We start from the raw sequence: 18,816 nt of genomic DNA, 5'->3' as shown, positions 1-18,816 counted from the left end.
AAAAATCACAAAGTTCTACTTGACACGTAGCCCAGCAAAGCAGGTGTGGTCAGGGCGTGAGGATGCTGACCATGATGGCTGCATCCAGGCAGCCTCTATGTGTGGTTCACGTGGCCTTCTGGCCACATTTGACTCCTGAGAGAAGAGAGGATGAAGGCGTGAAGGGAATGGTACTCAGGCTCCAATGTCACCAGGGAAGAGATGTCATTTCTGACCCACCACAGCCCGAGCACCAAATCTCAGAATGCGAAGGTGCTTTGCACTCTCAGCCACCCTGACCTCACTCTGGCTTCTCAGCACACCATACAGCCTCCCTCCAGGAGAGGCAATGCTCTGACGTCATGGCCAGCGCTCCCTCTCCCACACAAGCCCCGCCCTCCACTGCTGATGCCCAGTCAAGGAGGGAGCGGGCCTGGGGTGACTTGTGCTCTTCCCATCCCAGCAAGGCTACTGCTGTCCACCCTTCTTGCAGGATCTAGAGGAACTCGCACGTGGAGGTCCTGGAGGACACGCGGAGGTCCTGGAGGAGGCCATGCAGAGGTCCTGCAGGAGGCCAGATGGAGGTCCTGTAGGAGGCCAGGTGGAGGTCCTGGAGGAGGCCACTTGCTCATCAGCAACTCCCCGGACTTGAGAGGGCACATGGGGCAGCTCCACTCTCCTGGCTCCTTGCTCTCTGTGCGTGAAGGCTTCCCTTCCTCAGTGACACACACACTCATCACCCTGTACACTCAGTACCTAGGCTCTGCTCGGCTCTCCTGGGCAGCTCTTCTCGGCCACACTGCCCTCCGACCCGCTCTGTTCTATAGCACAACCTGCTTTCAAGTGACCTGGCCTGGACAGAAACAGACACTATCATGTGGCTGCACCCTGATTCTGACGGGGATGTTGGAGTGAAGGTTGCACCTCAGGGATGTCCTCACCAAGGTAAGGGCTCAGCTGTCCTGTGCCAGTGCTGTGGCTTCATAGCAGGGACCTGCGGTGCTAGAACCTGAACCCCCAGACCCTGGATCTTTGAGGTCACAGGAAGCTGAGCCGCGGCCTGAGGCATCTTCTAGGAAAATCGCAGACGCTGACCAGGAGGCCCTAGGGATCCCAGGAGGCTGAGCACATGGCCGTTGGACTCTGTCTGCAGAGCCCCTTAGCCAAGGAAGGAAACGCTGGCCTGAGGCTGAGTGGACAGCATGAAGCCCAAACCCAGAGCCGTCACCTGGAGAGCACCTTCCTGTCAGGGCCCTGGTGGCACTAAGGACAGTGGCACCCATGTGCCCAACACTGGGGCACCCACAGCAGGTCACAAATGCTAATGGACATGGTGGCCTTTCACTTACACTTCAGTACAAAGCCACTTTCACACACGGTCCCTGATGTGGATGGCTTACACAGGCACAGGCTCCCAGACAGGCGTGGGAGTCCAGAGGCACTTACATCACGTGTCACGGTTGGTGATTGGTAGCAGTGTCCCCTGATAACTCATGATCTTATGATCATGAGTTATGCAAGCTGTGACCTGATTGTGGGCAGACCCACAGGTTACTAGTTGGGAAGAATGCTGGAAGAAGTGGTCACTGGGTGTGCCCGTGGGGGTCACCTTGTGTCCTGGATTCTTGGCCCCTCTCTCTGTGCTTCCTGGTCACCATGAGATGAGCAGCTCTCCTCCACCACACCCTGCCCCATTCAGGCCCAGAGCCATGGTGCCTGCTGGCCCTGGACTGACCTCGGAAACCATGAGCCAAAACCAACTGTTCCTCCCTTAAGTGGTTCTTGTCAGGAGCCTTGGTCACAGAGGTGAAGAGTCAACTAACACAGTGCGCTCCCCACCTGGAGATGTCTCAGAGATGAGCCACCCGCTCTGGGAGGCTGGGGGTCAGGGGCTGGCATTGGAGGAGACTCCGTGATTCTCTCCCCGTTCGGGCCTCCCCACGTCTGGCGAATGGCCACTCCCTCTCCAAGAACCGGCCAACCTGATAACCTGCACCTTCCATAGAAAAACAGATCATCCTCCTCTTGCTCCTGTCCAGAATTTTTCCAATTTTCTTTCTGCCTGCCTGGAGAAGGGGAAGCTGCGGGCCGGTGTTTCAGGAGTCCAGAAGATGTTCAGATCTGTTTGGTTGTCCTGCCCCTCCCTGCTGCCGTGACCTGTTCCACTCAACATCCCCCCACCTGCTCTCTTTACAGATGCTCCCCATTTACATCCAGGTCTCACTGCTAACTGAGTTTTGAAATAAGGAGGAGGTTTGCCACATTTGTTAGGTCCTGAGTAACAAGGCTGGTGGGTGAACACAGGGCATTTCAATATTTTTTTTAATTGGGTTTTTAAGTAACTTCTCTGTGGATATTTTATGAATTATTTCAGCCATCACAGGTCAAGTAGCTCCTGTCTGTGTGCCCTAAAATCCCACTGTCCTCAGTCTGTGCGATGCCAGGTGACCCAGCCCCTGCTCACTGTGTAAGCTGCAAACAAAAGAGCAGGGGAGTGACCAGGACAGCTGGAGTCAGGAACCACAGTGGAAGCCCATCATGTTCTCAGGGCCATTAGGGACCAGGATGGCCTGCTGTTCATCTGAGACAAGCTGCTGAATCACCACCCCTCTCTCCGCACCTCTTCCCAGGGCCAGGGTGTGAAGCCCCTGCATGTGTGCCCATCAGTGTTTCTGTGCATGCTCTGGAAGCATGCATCTGACCAAGACCATGGGAAGCACAACAGGCGACCTTGAGAAGGTCGTCTTGAGGCCGGGTGTGGGGACAGTGCAGCAGATACAAGGCCACCAACAAGGCTCTCCTTGCTGAATGCTCCATAGCCTTCTGCATTTGATCACAAAGCTTCCTTTGTCTTCAGGAAAATAATACAAATAGTGTGTGTGTGTGTGTGTGTGTGTGTGTGTGTGTATGTGTGTGTCCTGCATTAATATCTAGAAAGCCTCCAACCCATCTTTAGCACCAGGAACCCCATGTAGAATTTGTTGGCAGTTTTAGGAGGAGCTGGCCATTGCGACTTTGGGTGACAGCTGCTCTTCTGACTGCTGTGCTCATACTATTACATAAGTGATTTTAGGGGATGAAAGTAACACTTGTGTGTCCTACGTCAGCCATGGTGTCGTCTCTGTCCCCCTCTGGCACCACACACACCTAAGAGGCAGTGCTGCAGGTTGGAACGGTGTGTGTTGGGAAGATGGAGAGGCCTGTCCCTTGCAGCACCTTGGACTCTTCTGTTGTGGGTGTGCAAGATGGCATCCTACATTTGGGGTAGAGAAACCCAGGGCTCTGGGGTACAGGGCCCCCCACCATGCCACGCCACTCCTCAGGTGGGGAGCCCCTGCTGCATTATACCCCCACCTCGCTGCACTCATGTGGGTCTGTCCTGCAGGAGGATCAAAACCGCAGCCCTGGGCTCGAGGCAAGAGCCCCAGAGCCCCAAGAGGCCGGCTTGGCCACTCTTCCTGTGTCTTGAGCCAGCAGCTTACCCAAGAGCAAGTCAGGAAAATAGAACTTGTTAAGAATGTTTAGAAAAGGGATGGGGAGCACCCCAATATGAATAACAATGTGAAAAAAATGTAATTAAGAGTGGTTTCATTTGCACAAAGATATAAGGGTACTTTGTATCATTTTCTCTGTTCTCAAGGATGATCACAGAGCTAGTCAACAATATCCCAGACTCATCTCCACTCATTTCCTTCTTAACGGATCTACCACTCCACTCCACTTTTGATGCTTTTTATTCTGTTGATTCTTTCAACTAAACTCTAAAGATAAAAGGCATAATATTTCAAAGGACTAGGAAGTAGCTCTCCTAGCGAGAGCTGTGTGTCTGGGTGGTGTGTTCAAGGCATTCCTCAGGAGAGTGCAAAACCACCCCTGTTAGACTGTTTGTTTTCCAATCTCCATAAATCACCTTCTTCAGGGCCATCACTTTGTGATCAGGTTGAGTGACACCCACGTGTGTGGAGAAACCCATTGGCACAGGTCGACAAAGGTAGGGCCTAGGGGAAGATGGCTTGAGAGAATGGGGACCACAGGGGCTGACATAGTGGAGTGGAGTTCACCCAGCATCTGGGACCACGCTGCACCCAGGCCTGGTGATGAGCATCGTCCCTGGGCTGTGCGGGTCTGTCTCCAGTGCAGCTGGGGGAGGAGGGACAGAAAAGAGCACCGTCCAGCTTTGCCATTGACCCTCTGGCCTCCTGGTCATTCCAGCAAGGTGGAAACCTGGAAGGTCTTCCTTCTCTGGGCAGGAAGGAAGGTCAGTCACTTTTATTCCCCTGAAGTCTGCTAAAAAGGAAAGTGGCCCTGAGCCCTCAGCAAACACCAGGGTCACAGCTGGTTTTAAGATGTAGTGATCACTGGCTCTGTGATCCTGAGTCCCCATGAAGGCCAACCCCAGAGTGCAGACCCCAGGCAGGGATAGGCGTGGGCTCACTGCTAGCTTGGGGACCCTGCCCTGGCCTCTGCTCAGAGAACAGCCCCATGCCTGCCAGCATTGGTATATACATTCATAGATTAGCCACCTGACTTCCTAGTAGGTTAACGGTTTCTGTAGCTACAGTCCTCAGCCCCAGGCCTGTCACTCAGGAAGTGCTGGCTGAACCCCACCTGCTGCCCCTGTGGCCGGCAGAAACATGGTGTGCATGAGCTGTGTGAGCCCCTGGTCAGAGGTGAGTTTGAATCTTGCACTGTTTCATCATCATGACCTCATAGAGCCCTGTTCACAGCCCAGGTCAAGGCCAGTGGCCAGTGGGGACCAGGCATTGCTCAGGCAGGTTTCTTATCCTAAGTCCCACTGATGTTCCCACCCTGGTGTCACCTGCCTCATGGATACAGCAGGACCCTGGCTGCCCCACTTGTGCTCTTGGAAAGGTAAGTTTAAAAAAGGTGGAGAGAGTCTATTGGAAGCAGCCTGGAGATAAACAATTTCCTTCACCCCAAGTGGGAGCCTGGGGCCACCCATCTGCCACAGAGATGTGTGTGGGAGCACAGAGTGTCCACAAATAGGAGACTAAGGCTGGTGTGCCCTTGGCTGCAGATGGCTCTTTTTAAACTTTCTTACTATGGAATATTCCACACGTATTCAAAGTACAGAGAGCAGTATGAGGACCCAGTGTTTCCATATCTGTCTTCGGTCTCCATACAGCGTCTTTTAAATGTGCAACTGGCAAAAGTGTGATTTGGAAACAGGGAAGCAACCTTATCAACCACTGACTCAACTGTCGGCTCCCAGGTTTACGTGAACTGCGGGGTCACCAAAGGCATTTGAGTTTCAGAGCCTCAGAATTATTCAGATGCTGCTGGATCCATAGAGTGGTTTCTAGTCTCACGGAGACTATTATAAATTGGATTCCAAGTCAGAGTGACAGTGGCATGGGCCACTTGAGACGCATCTGCACTTAGGGCATCACAGAGAGAGCACTCAGATGCCTCTGCAGTCCAGAAGGAGCTGTGGAGGAGGTGCCCTGCTTGGCGTGGCAAAAAGCAGAGCTCTGCAGAAGGAGAAGCAGAGATTCGGCCAGAGAGGCCATTCATGGAGCACGAGGACATGGAGAACGAGGACATGGAGCATGAGGACATGGAGCACTGCCGGGCACCCATAGCTCCTGCTCCAACCAAGCAGTCGGGTTGGAACAGGGGATCTATTGCCAAACCCACAGGGTCTCTAGGAAGCCAACCCTCAGGGCCCACAGTCTACCTGGTCCTTCACTCCAACCAGGTACGTGAGCACCACACCTTGGCAAATCTAGCTGTGTCTCCCACCACCCCCTGGTCTCCAGCACCTCCCCCCAGCGTTGCCAATGTAAACTGCAGCCACTCCCACGCTGGCCATTGGCAGGGCCTCCCCATATGTAGATCTCACCCCTGACCCTTGTCTTTCCCACACTGTGGGGTCAGGACAGACCTAGTTGTCCCACACCCTCTCAGCCTTACCTTGGGGTGACCTCCATCTGGCTGAAATTCTCCCGGTGACCCACCTGGCCGAACCCAGCCATGTGATCTCCAGGAGCTCACGTTCTTTCCCACTTCATTTCAGTGCTGACCCTTAGCACAGGCTGTCACCTCCGACTGCCCGAGGCCTGACCAGCCTCACACCTGGTCTCCTGGGGGCGCGTCTGGATCCTCCTTACCACCGCCTGCCCCCTGTCATTGTGTTCTTGGCCTGTTTTCCCCGGCAGAGAGCTCTGTGAAGTTGGAGACCACATCTGTCCTCTTTACCATCGTGACCAGCAGTGTGAGAAGCCTCACAGTTGTCCCCAGCCCTGGGACATGCGTCAAATGCCCACAGAGACAAGGGACCCCAGAGCAGTGTCCCTACCCCTGTGCCACATTTCCTCACTAGTCAGTTGAGTGCCTTTTTCTGTTTTGCATTCCTGAGCTAGTGTCCCCAGTTCTGATTTGTAAGCACCTCACTGTTTCCCAGGCTTGCTAAAATGGGCGACTTTAATGGATTTGAAGATTATGTTCAAGACTTCAGTTGAATTTTGCAGATAAGTATCCACCATTATTTTTTTCCTCAACACAGACTTCTATACCATAATAATAACAACTTCTCTTTTTAGGCAAGCACATTTACTGTTAAGCAAACAATATCAAGGAGTTACAGGGTCATATGATTAGGTTTTGCACATTTTAATTTAGGGTCTATACAAAAGAATCAAGACGCTAACCTGCAAAAGTAGCTGCTTCTGAGGGTGAATTATAGAAGCCGGTTAACGCCACAGCTTTTAAATCTTTTATTTTAATATGAATGAATGCGTAAAGATGTTGTATTATGGCTAGCTTAAAAGGCCACCAAACTAAAATATTTTATTATATATTAGGTAAAAAAAATGATGTAAATTTTCAGATCCATGAAGGAATAAGAGTCTATGTTCATCTCAATAGACTCAGGAAAAAATATATAAAATGCCTGGTTTTATTTGTTGCTACAATTCTTTGAAAACTACAACTCTGCATTTTTGATGGGTAGAAAAATGGGAAGAGTCCAGAACTTTCTTCATCAGAGAGCTGGAGTTTGCAGACTCCCTCCCTAGCACTAGTGCCCTCTCTACCCGGGGTTTTTAAATGTTCATCAAAGGAGGAGGAGGAGAGGGAGAAATAGAAAGACCACGAGTTCTGGATGTTTGCTCTGCAGTCCTTTGTGGGAAGAGTCTGTTGGTCTGCTCTGTGGATGTCTCTTACCCCTAATGGCCGCAGGTTGAACTCTGTCTCCTGGGACTTGGGAACAGCAGGAGCTTCGTGTTGTCCCACCTCTACTCAACTTTCCACCAAGGACCTGGTCAGTCCCCAAGTCAAACGAATGATCTACATAAGGCAAAAGAAGAAGTAAATTCATGATTTTGACATAGCGTGAATGTATGTGGACATGCACATGCAGACCCATACACAATGAAAACGCCAACCAGCTATAGAAAAATAGCATTAAGGAATAGATTTGTCAAGGTTGCTGATCACCAAATCCATGCATTTTTTTTTTTGTCTGGATACCAGCCATATATTGTACCAACAAAGTGTTGTAATGATTTTCAACATGTTGCACTTTACAACAGGACCCCCTCCAAAAAAATTAAATACCAGAAATAAATCTAAAAGAAGATCCTCAAAAACAAATGATTAAAAATCCACAAGGAAAATGATTAAATATTCCACAGAGGATTGTTTTAAAGAAATGTATAAAAGGAGAGCTAATGTGGGAAGAAGGATAAAGGGAAGAAGTCCATTTCACCATATTGATCCTAGAATAATGCACATTCGGTCAGAATCTTAACATAGCCCTGGCCAAAATATGCGTGCTGGTTCTAAGATATATAAAAATGTCGAGGTTAAGAAGATTAGGAAGCACGAGGAGGAATCAGAGCCAAGGTGGAGGAAACATGCTTACCAGGACTTGTTGTGACGCTAATTCAGACAGAAGAAGATTCAGGATGAGGGCAGCAGACCCCTGGAATCCGCAAAGAATGTGGTGCTCACTCATACCCAGGAGCCTCCACCCGCCAGGCACATGTGCCACTGCAGAGAGCAGGGAAGGCCATCTTGGTCATCACCAGGGAGCATGCACTGGCTGCAACGTGAGGACAGCAATCCCACACGAAGTCATTAATCACGCCGCACTCTGATGCAAAGGGCGTCCACACTGTGATGGGTGTAGAGGACACAGCAGGGAAAATCTCCACGCACAAGCAAAGATCCGACATCAGTGAGCGCAAAGTTGATCATCAGTTAACTGTGTTGGAGTCCATGGAGAAGCCAGGACACTGGAGAAATTATTTCAAGCTCTATATTCATCGCCTGACTTATACCCAGAATATATAAAGAACTCTAAAATCAATAAGAAAATGGCCTATGACCCAATAGAAAAAAAGCCAGGAAATAAATGTGAACTTCATAAGAGATATCCAAGGGTCTCCTATAAAATATCAAGAAACGTCCATACTCATTAATTACCAGCACAATGGAAACTGAAACGTCCAACTCCGTGGCTACAATTTCAAACCTTGAGAATCCATTGGGAGGTTATGAGACAAATAGAACCTTTATGAGCTCGTGGTGGGAAGAAACTGGGTCTCGACCCCTGAGTGCATCATGTGCGTGGTCATTTCTCAGGTAGAACCTCGACACACTCACAAGCATGTGATTTCACATTTAGGTCAATGCCAGCCAAACTGCAGCCCCGAGGCCACCAAAAGGTGCACACCAGGTATGTATATCACAGCAGCTGTATCCAAAAGACCCCAGCTAGAAAGAGCCCAGGTGTGTATCAACAGCCACATGGACAGATGCAGCTTGGCATGTCCATATAATCGTAAGCCACGTGGGACAAAAATGCAGGAGCTAAATCACACTCAAACACATGGACGATGTCCCCACAAACATCTTGAACGTTGCGATCTACACAATTCAACCCAGTTTATTCTTTCATGGTTTCACATTTGCCTAACTGTGAATCAAACAAATCTTTTGTGTGGGATCATGGATATTTCAAGAGGGGGTCAGGAGGGGGTGGGAAGTGGTGTGCAGAGCCTCTGCAGACTCCTGCTTGCCTCCTGGGGGACCTTGGGGCAGGTTACCTGTGTGACTCTCTTCACTTTGTGCTGATTGAAGGCACCATGCCCCAAAGATCCGTGGGCTCGAGTGTTCAGTTTTTCAAGTCCTATATACACACAGTGATAAGTAGCGGACTATAATTTGTTTAAGCACAAGTTTAAAAGTTATAAGCCTATTCGCTTCCCTTCTGTTCTAAAAAACTGTGATTAAAAAAAATATTGGGAAGGAAAGCTGCTTCTAAGCCTGGGCTCTGCATCCGGGAACCACTCCATTGATACTGACCGTTTTTCATTATTTACTGTGGAGGATGGAGAATCATTCTCCCAGAATCAGTGCAGAGGGAAAGGGAGATTCTAGTAGAATTTCTGAAGTCATGAACCACATTCTTCTAGAGCCCTGGTGGCACCCTCATCCTTATATAGGAAACTGGCCTTGCTCCATTCCCCTGGCCTGTGTTTCAATGTGTGAGAGTGAGATGGGAATGTGTTGTGGATTTTGCTGCAACCAAGAGTCTATGATTATGATTATTTAACATGGATGGGTTTTCTGGAGTGGTTTTCCCCAAGATAATCAAATTCACAAAAATGAGACGGCTAAAGACCTACATAGGGAAAACCCATTTCATTACTGATTCTGCAAAATGCAGACAAGCTCCTGTTAAAATCGGGATTAAATAAGCTGTTTAGGACTAAAAGTGTCTCTGGTTGAACTGCTGGCATGACGCACCGACAGGACCAGCTTGGGTGATGGGTACCCAAGCCTGAGCCACATGACACACTTCATTTACCCTACATTGATGCACATTGCCCATTACCCTGTAGCAAAAGTCGCCTCCCCCATCCCTTTCTGTTATAAAGTTAGTTTGCTTATGGGGGGAAAAAAAAGAGAGACGATGTTTATAGAACAGACTGCTCAGCAGAAAAATGAAACGTGTTTCTAACAGGCTCCCATTTCTTCCAGAGAAAGGGTTTTTCATAAAGGGCACACATACCAGATATTTTAAAGAATTTCATGCGCAGCTGTTTAGAATTAATTTCTATAAAGAGCTCACAGCACCGAGAATAGTAAACATGATATATGCAAATAACTTCACATTATAAATACAGTTAGTTATTTTCTTTTTTCATAAACTATTGAAAAGCACAATAAAAATATCAAACCACAGTAGAAATAAATCGGACTCTGGGAAGCTGGCGGAGGGCACTGATGCTGGTCTTCATTAACGTGTGCACCTGCTTATCCTCTGAGTCACGGTGCAGGAGGCTGGCACTCGCTGGTGGACTTCTACGGCCGCTCCCTCCTGTCAGCTCGGCTGAACGGTATCCAGGGGCCTCTGTGCTTCTTGGCCTCAGCCACCAGTGCCCTCCACTGCAAAGTGAGCACGGAGGGAGTCTCATGATTGGCTCTCCAGAAGTTCCAGGCGGCTCTCCTCACTCAGTGGAGGAAGGGAGCCATCCCAGCCTGCTGCCCGACGCACTCCCACTGGGGAAGGGTTGCTTTGAACCCAGGAGGCCACCATCTCTGGTTTGAGCAAAGCTTCCTGGAATGTCAAAGCCTGCCCTAGTGTAAGACCCACTAGACGCCAAGAAGAGGGTGCTGTGATGCTTAGGCTGTTCCTCTGAGAGCCCCCCGGCTGGCCCCCACCCGCCTGACTCATGTGCCGTGTCCACCTTAGCGTGAAGGTGCGCTCAAACCACCAGCAGACTGAGTGTGAGAGAACATGAGATGGCACGGTTTGCCCCTTGTGGGCAAAAATGGTGGGTGGTCTTGTCCTAGGAGGTGGTGAGTGTGTAAGAAGTGGGGACCCTGAGCACCCCGGGGGTGGAGAAGAGCTGGCCCCGCTATGCAGAGCCAACAGTGGCCACAAATGGGTGAAAGTCAACCTGTGAGTGTCCTTTGCCTACAGTTCACACAGCATAGATGCTCCTGGGTGTAAAATACTGGGTGTCCCAGGCAGATAGCAGACACAGCCAGGAGCAGGGGCAGAGCCTCTGCCTCTCCCGCCTGTCTATGCTGCCTGCCCTTCAGCAGCCAAGTCTCCTTTAATCATTTGGGATAAGGATTTTTATTTCTGCCCTATTAATAATTTGGAACCAGTATAAATTCCTTTCCCCAAAAAACATACTGGAAGTCGGAGAATCGTAGACAACATGTTCACATTCAAAGACTGACGTCCAGTTGCATGCTTGATATGTGTGCATTAGCCAAATGTAGGGTACAAATGAAGACGCTTGCAACTTAGAAAACTGGAAAAAAATTCTCATGCACCAAATCCCCCAAATACAGTTGGGAAAGTGCTTCACCAACAGGCAGAGTAAACCAAGAAAGAAAGAGACCTGGGGTGCAGGAGGCAGGGACCCCAAAGGAGGAGTGTCCCTGAAGTGGGGTAGCAGAACCTGGGCAGTTTGGCACAACCAGGTGGGGCAGGAAGGCAAGGGATGGAGCCGATGATCCTTCAGCCATGGAGACAGCATACAGATGCCCCAGCTGAGGAAGAGCACCGAGTTATCAACCTAGAGGGACAGGAAGAATCCCAACAGCTGAAGATGGAGGCTCAGTGGAGGTCGGCTGAGCATTGGCAGTTTCCTGAACACGGACAGAACTCAGGCCTGGTGTGACCGAATCTCAGTCTGCAGCTCAAGGGTGGGGACAAGGGCATGCATGAGGTCAGGGAGGGACACGATAGGACGCTAAAGCCACATCCCAATACTGGGACACTGATGGATAGAAACAGGGAATGAGTTCAACATGCAGTTCAGATATTTTACGGTCAGTACTAGAATGGTCTCTGCAATGTGCTGAAATGTTTCTGTGGAGAGAAACATGGAGGAAAGTGGAGGCAGAATCTGTCCATTTTCAGGATGTGCTTTACAGATCTGTCAATCTGTCGACCCCCCACCAAGTGCAAAATGACTTGGGTAAAACCAGGAACAAGGCCAACGAATGTAGAATTAGAAGAGCGCCCCAAGGCCCTCTCTGTGAGGCGATCAGACACACACAGCTCTGTGGGCTTTATAAGGACATCGTCCCTGTTCCAGAAGATGCCTGTGCCCGAGAAAGATGTGGGAGGAAGAATCTAGGGTGGGTGGCAGAAGGAAAGAAGATAACAAGAGGACAATGGAATTACTGTAACGTCAGAGGAGAAGTGCGATTAGATATTTGCACCTGAGCCCAATTCTCCCCAAATAGTGGAAAGGAGAAAATTGTCACTGAAATAGGAAAAAAGAAATTTTAACACTGTGGAGAAGATGCCATAGTCTGTGGGACATGTGGAGCTCCCACAGACCCTGGGGGAAAGGCCAGGCATGTAGGTAACGCAGGAGTGATTCAAGTTGGGACCAAATGCTGGCCTTGATCCATGTTGTTGGGTGGCATGGACACCTGTCTGAGCCTCAGATTGCTCACCTGTAAACAAGGTCACCTCTCCAGATTTTTCTAAGAATTAAATGAGGTGATTCAGTGGACAGACGTTGAGGACCTTGTGCTAAATGGAAGAAGCCATCACAAAAACAAATACTGTGATTCTGCTTACAGGAGGTCCCCAGAGTGTGCACGTTCACAGAGACAGGAGGTAGAAGGTTCTGGAGTATCTGGGTTTGGGGAGATGGGGCATCCTTGCTGGTGGGCATAAACTTCAATTTAATATGATATCAAAATTCTGGAGATCTGACACCCAACAATGTACAGAAAGTCCATGCTCAGGAACTGTGCATCCAAAACAGGATAGTAGATGTTACGTTAACACATAGACAGACTGGGACTGTGATTCAAAATGTCTAAAGCCTAAACCCAGGATCATGAAGATTTAAGTATCCTGTTGAGGTTCCCAGAAGAATGTTTATGTGATGCATTTTTTTGTACAATTAAATTTGTTCTGATGTTTGAGAAGTCAATAAGCAGGCAGCTCCCAGCCAACACGTGGGCACTAACCTCTGTTGATGCTTCTACATTGGGCAGGAGGATGGCCTTTGTTTGCAATCAATTTGGGGTTTTCCAAAACAGAGGTGAAGGCTTGGGAGGAAAGCAGGGTGTTCCCTCCTGTGACTCCTCCCAGCCACACATGAGCCAGGGTTTGCTTGAGGTGGTGGAGGGCAGAGAGTCTAGAGGAGACAAACTTAGGCACCTGGAGGGACAGGAAACAAGATCTCTGAGCCCCGGATATGGGGACTGGAGCCGAGGAGTTCCAACCAGAGGAGAAACTCAGGGTGAAGGATGCTAAGCCACAGGCCTGCAGGGGCGACTGTTTTTGAAACCAGCAGTTCCCAGGGTTGATTTGTGGCAGTGTCTTCAGGAAGCCACAGGTACAAGAAAGGATCCTTTTGCTTCTTTGCTACAAGAGAAATGAGACAGGCAGGAAGATTTGTCACAGCAACCGTGGTGTCTGTTCTGCCCAAAGGGACACCAGAGCTCATCTGCCCCCAGGGCCCTCAGAAAAGCAGGTGAGAGCTCCAGGTGTTCCAGAGACACAGGAACTCCAGACACATGTGCACAATCATCACAAGTGTGAATGCTGACTCCTGTTCTTCAAACGCTTGGTGACCCCCAAAAAACGTGCAAACAGATGTGCAGAAGAGGCCAGGCACCAAGAGTGCTAACCTCCTCCTCACAGTCACAGACGAGGAATCATCTGTGGCACCTTTGCCATTTGGGTTGGATGTGATCCCAGAGAAGGGAAAGACATGTCCCAGCTCACTGTGAACTTGAGGTGATCTTGTGTAGATCCCATGTCTTCAGTCCTGCACCCTCCCAACGGAGGACAGAAGGGCCAGAGAGCACCAGTGAGCATGTCCTGTACAGTGGGCAGCCCCGGGCCCAGGTCTGTACAGTGCCCCAGGGTGCTCCTAGAAGGCATGGACACACGTGCACACACACACACACACGTACACTCACACACACTCGCACACACACTGGATTTAATTTGTGAACTGTGTAACTGTAGTACTCTTATAGGAATTAAAAGCATTATTATTTTTTTAAAGAGAGAGAGAGAGAGAGAGAGAGAATTTTAAATTTATTTATTTTTTTTAGTTTTCGGCAGACACAACATGTTTGTATGTGGTGCTGAGGATTGAACCCGGGCTGCACGCATGCCAGGCAAGCACGCTACCGCTTGAGCCACATCCCCAGCCCAAAAAGCATTATTTTTTAAGGACATCAACGTTTATGATATGGTTCATTTTACCATGATTTGTGGCATCCACTCGTTTTAATCAAGAAGCCTCAGTAATGGGCTGCTGCGGGCTCTCGGGGTGAGAAACAGGCCTTCCATTCCCCAGTATTGTCCTCTGTAAGATGGGGACGGTGTCGTTACCCTTGTGCTCTGAGGACAGATGAACAGGTGGTGCTTTGCTGTTAAATCTCCCATGTGCACCAAAAAAACAATGCAGATTTTTCACATCAAAACTTTAATAATGTGTTTTCATTCCAAAAAGAGAAAAAAATAGGAAATTTATTTTCTTCCAACAGTGTAAGATAATGCACAGGACATGACTATCATTATTTTACTTTAGTCAAAAATAAAATCATATCCATAAAAAGAGGCATGTCCCAATTCCACATCCTTAGAAGAATCAGCTTCAGTTGCTAGTAATTGGTTTAGATGTCAACTCTGCATATCGCCTGGTTTCTCTACTGAGAGGCCATGGCACAAACACACATGACCCCACCGGAAAAGAGCCTCAGGAAAAATCCTTCCTGTAGCCTCAGGGGATTTAAAATTGATCTCCTATAGCTGTCCCACTTTTATACTCTTAATGATGGACAAAATGATTCCTTTCAATTTTGAGCCCAATTGTTTTGAGAACACGGGGTTGAGTTATGCTGCTATTTTCAGAGTGGACTCGCAGGTATATTTCATCTTTCCCTGGTAATCCCACTGCAGAGGGATCAAAGACACTGTGACATTCATTCCGGAGTCATTTGTGTGCTATAAGCCCTGATTTTTCCAGTGATCAAACACATATCCTAACTAGACAGTCACCGTGGCCCACTTTCTCACCTGCCTGGATTCTCCCAAGAGGATTCACACCTGAGAGCCCCATACATGAGAGGGGAAGCCAGTAGAACCAGCCAAAGCACCCACCAAAGAAATCGAGGTCTGCTTTCCCCGTATCTGCAGCTGAGGCCTGTCCCCGGCTGGAGGAACCAGACAGTAACGAATGCTTCTGGCCCTGAGGTCCCGGGTCTGCAAGGGAGGAGATGCCCCCAGTGGGTGCAGACTCAGAAAAGATGAAGGGAACGTGATGAAGGTGATGAAAGTTGCATCCATGGATGATAAACTCATCACAAGCAAAGAATAAAAATAAAAACCATCAGAACTCAATGCAAAACACTCCTCATGGAGGGGAAATGGGGAGAGCTTTTCTGCTTTTCAGAGCTGACCTTAGAGCACAGAGAGGGCAGACGCTGGATGCATGAAAAGGAGCCGCTGAGTCCTGATGGACCAGAGGTCACTGACCCTGTCTCCACCCCAGCTCCAGTTTACCAAGGGCCAAGAGATATTTATGATAATTAGAACTTTTCTTGAGGCTCAAGTACATTCACACAGTCAAAACAAAACACTCCCTAGGTGAACATGCACCTCCTACAGACACCTCAAATCAGTGTTGATTGAGAAATGTTAGAAACAGGGATGAGACCAGGTTCGAATTATGCAGATGGAAGTTACAGCATGTTCATTTACATGCATGATGCACGCCACAGATGGCCTCAAGGAAGCATACCACACGCTACAGTCATGCTGATGGGATGGGGGGATGAGCACAGAATCAGAGATAATTTAAATTAATAGCATAAATAAAACAAGAGCGGGGCCTTACATACCTCAGCAATGAAAAGGAATATGCTGTGAACCAAGAGGCTTAACTCCATTCCATCTTCAGTCCAATTTCTGAAAGTAGAATGAAGATAAATTCACGGCAGATACATTCTACCCGCACCTAGGTGTGGGGACATCCTCGCACTGAGCTCACGTGGCCAGATGGTCAAGTAAATGAAATCTCTTGCTCCAAAAACAAGAGGGGCTAGAACAGAACAGCCATCTCTGGCCTTTAGGATGAAGCCTCTTCTAAAGTAAAAACAGAAGTCATGGGTGAGACAGAAGCCACAGAGCCAGTTGCCTGCAGGACCAGGCAGGTTATGGAGATGAAGAACACTAAACGGTGTGAGACTGAGACGCAGTAAGTGGGTTCACCCAGGGCTCCTGTACCAGCTGAAGAGGGCAGAGGCGACCACCTCACCCCCAGCTGATTGAGGCTGGGTGGCATGCATGCCCCTTAGTGCCACCTCTCAGATTTTTATTTTAAAGTTAGATAGTCTGTATTGAAGGCAAACTCTCTAGTACTGAAAGTGGTAAAGAATGCAAACTTTTGTAAACCTGAGGCATCAACTGTGAGCTCACTTCATCCAACTTATCCTCCATGTTTATGGCCTCTGGTGTAGAGGAATTCTCTGAGCCTTTTCTGGTGTCTCCTGGGGATGTGGCTATCTCAGGCATGCATGCCGTGCCTGTACATCAATCCATGTGTTAATGAAATTCTCTTTAAAAAAGTGTCTTCAGTGTCCTCTAAGATGCTCCAAGATGGAGGCACACCAGGCAGAGTTCTCCAGAGCAGCATCACTGAGGGAGTTGGAGGGCAAGAAGCTCAGGCAATGAAGCTCTGAGACTAAGTTGCAATTCAGTGTCCCAATCCCAGGGGATTCTTGGGGGCTGAGATGCCCCTTCACAGCTGCCCTGAGCAAAGAAGTTGCAACAGAATCTTCTTTCTCTGTCTACCATGATAGATGCAGCTGCCCAAGGGCTGAACATTGAGAGATGGTTCCCTTTGAGCAGAGCAATCCCCAGAGAAGGACCTGTCTCTGAGCTAAAGCTTGGTTGCTCCTGATGAGAGTCCCATGTGGACATTAGAGTGTCCACTATGCATCGTACATAAAGGTGGGGAGACCAATTCCAACTGATAAGACTGGTGTTCAAAAATATATTTTTGGCCAATTTAAGTATGTAGACTGTTGGTGAAACAGAAAAGAGTTTACAGATCTACATATATAATTCCCTGAGTTTCTTTCTCCTGTGTGTTTTGGGGAACTGGGACTTCCTGGGGTTTATTTTTGACGGGGCCTGAAAATTAAATTGGCCCAGGCAGATTGGAAGGAGAGACGTGTGCAGATTCATCCACATGAGTTCCACGGGGTGCAAGAGCCTCATCCAAAGGTGAAGCCAGCACAACCGCTGCTCTCCTGGGCTCTGCATCCTAAGAATGGGGTGGGATTGGTCCCTGTGGGTGTCAGGGGGGTGACCTTTGGAATTTGGTGTCAGGTGGTGAAATTGGAATTTCATATGTTGCTTTTAAGGACAGAAAGGAGGTTTGAATGATCCTCTTGTACCTGATGCTTTTCAAGTGCCTTTAGTTCAAAATAGCCTGAATGTCATGCCTTCTTGTACCTGCATGCTTTGTGGTGCTGGGTGGGAGTGGAACCTGGGGCCTCACAGAGTGAACTTCCAGTCCCAGATGGTATATGTTTAATCCCCTCTTTCCCTTAATTCACACGCATGCACACGCCATTGTGTGTTTTCTCTTACATTCTAACTCACCTTCACTTCACCCACCATTGATATTGGTGTGGTTTGGGTCCCTTCTGGCTCACAGAAGCCCTCTCCTTAGCTGCGTCCCTCTTCGTCTTGGTAACGTGTGAAAAGCTCTTGGCGGAGTTGTTTTCTAGAGACATATGTGGGCTGTTACGGTTCGGATGTGAGGTGTGCCCCCAAAACACACGTGTGAGACAGCCCAAGACCGTTCAGAGGTGATGTCATAGGGGTATGAGATCCCTGACCTCATCCGTGGGTGAATCTTTTGATAGGGGTGAGCTGGGGGGTAACTGAAGGTGGGTGGGCTGTGTCTGGAGGAGGAGGGCATTGGGTGTACATTTTGTGGGTTGAGCTCAGCACTCTCTGTTTCCTGGTGCCATGTCCTCCACCCCACTCTTCCACCATGATGTTCTGCCTGACTTCGAGCCCTGAGGAATGGAGCCAGCTGTCCATGAACTGAGACCTCTGAAACCGTGATCCCCAAAGTGAACTTTTTCTCCTAAAATTGTTCTTGTGAGGTCTTTTGGTTGCAGCAATGAACTAGCTGACTAAACCACTGGCCCCAGCCACAGATGCCATCTTCATTACCCTGGGGCGTTCCCCTGTGTTATGTCACACCCATGCTTGCTATTTAGAGGTCAGAATAATTACGAATTATTCTGAGTGTCTCTGCCTTTTCCTGTTACCCAGAGGGTCCACTGGCTAGCAGACACATCCAAAAATGACACCCCAGGACATTAGGGACTAAGCTTTGTCCCTTGACCATCCTGAGGGAGACTGTCTCAGGACAACCTGGAGGGTCTCACCCCATATTTGTTCCTGGAAGGTGCCTTGGCACCGTCCACTCACCATGAGCACTAACACACAAGGGCATTTCCACTGTCTGTGGAGAATCACCCACCTGAGCAAGTTCTCGTTCCTTCCTGACATGACTGTGGTGACATCCTCCACTCCTGGACTCCACCCACAGTGTTTGGGGCCCAAGGTCTCATGCTGTGAAGTCCTGGCGATTACATCCTCAGGGTGTTCCCCATAGGGCCACCCCTGCATGGCCTCACCTGCAAGGACCCGTCATACTTCATAAGCACAGACCAGTTCATTGTGGAGAGTGTGACCTGGTGCTTCTGTAAGAAATGACCTGGGGACAGAGCGTGGGATCCCTGGGAACCTCTGCAGCTCTTTCCATCCTTTTCATTTCCCCCATG

Source organism: Marmota flaviventris, chromosome 1 (assembly GCF_047511675.1).
Source record: "Marmota flaviventris isolate mMarFla1 chromosome 1, mMarFla1.hap1, whole genome shotgun sequence".
In the NCBI taxonomy this organism is placed as follows: domain Eukaryota; kingdom Metazoa; phylum Chordata; class Mammalia; order Rodentia; family Sciuridae; genus Marmota; species Marmota flaviventris.
Note: the sequence above shows the minus strand (reverse complement) of the source record.